The 1,141-nt window shown below is 37.6% G+C and overlaps 1 non-coding gene across 1 annotated transcript; it reads left to right on the top strand.

Moving 5' to 3' along the window:
* Positions 1-498: 498 nt before the first annotated feature.
* Trnal-uaa lies at positions 499-581 on the top strand. The gene has a single exon. It is a non-coding gene; the product is annotated as a tRNA-Leu (tRNA).
* The last annotated feature ends 560 nt before the right edge of the window (positions 582-1,141 follow it).

Here is a 1,141-nt window from a genome sequence, read left to right as displayed (position 1 = left end):
TTACTTAACACACAGCTAAATATACTAATGAAAACGTTATCAAGCTAATTGCGTGTTTAACGATGCTATTAACATATTGGGTATTGCAGAATTAATTCAGAAGTGCAAACTGTTTAAATGACATATTTATACCGTGCTCACATGGTCTTTCTGTCTGTCAGATTAATACAGTTGATATCTTCATCAGAAGGTCAAGGTTTAAAAAAAATCGCAAGAAAACGAAAAGAGTTTTGCTTTCAGTTGCCTTATTATTGTCAATATAAATGCCAATTGGAAAAGGCGATTTCCACGAATAGAACGTTTTACGTTTTATTGGTAAATTTGATCTTTCCTTAAAATATCGGGTTTTTCTATTCAACCTCGCAATTTTACCTGGATCGTTACTCAATGAATCAATGGTATACAATATCTCAGTATATAATCAACATCAAAATTTAAAAACAAAAACAAAAAACCCAGTTATATATGATACGGTTACTTTGCAATATCTTATTTAGAATTACGGTGGCCGAGTGGTTAAGGCGTTGGACTTAAGTTCCAATGGAGCTCTCTCCGCGTGGGTTCGAACCCCACCCGTACTAGATATTTTTATCAAAGTTTTCAAAAAAACATTAACTTGTAACATGTTAGCTCTAGTGTCGGATACACGCACTGTTCACACGTTGTAAATAATGGCTAGACGTGATTAACATCGTAGGTCTGCATCACCTTTATACACTACGTGAAAATCGTATTTATCTGATCCTGATGAGGAATTTCAATTATCACAAAATGGAATACACTGCACTACTCCTCGAAACAATGGTGTGATTAACGCCATAAAAAAACCGAACAGGTAGCTTATGATTACTTTTCCCGAGACGAAGCCGAGGGAAATAGGCATGATCAGGGGACACCAGAAACTTGCTATATCCCTCAATTTCATACTTTAACCGTTGTAGGATACGGACATACACTGGAGAGATTGTTTTAACTAGAAAATATTTGTAAACCATAAGCTGTATAGCTTCATGTCTTAAGTACCCCTTTGATGGCAATGGAGCCAAATGCTTCCGAGTTCAGTAGCAAGCTCCGCCCACCTCGCGGTTCGCTTCCGAGTTCGGTAACAAGCTCCGCCTACATCTCGCCTGATTGGCTCGGC

The sequence above is a fragment of the Mizuhopecten yessoensis genome, unplaced genomic scaffold, assembly GCF_002113885.1.
Source record: "Mizuhopecten yessoensis strain PY_sf001 unplaced genomic scaffold, ASM211388v2 scaffold11071, whole genome shotgun sequence".
In the NCBI taxonomy this organism is placed as follows: domain Eukaryota; kingdom Metazoa; phylum Mollusca; class Bivalvia; order Pectinida; family Pectinidae; genus Mizuhopecten; species Mizuhopecten yessoensis.
Note: the sequence above shows the minus strand (reverse complement) of the source record. Positions and strands in the feature narration are given on the sequence as shown.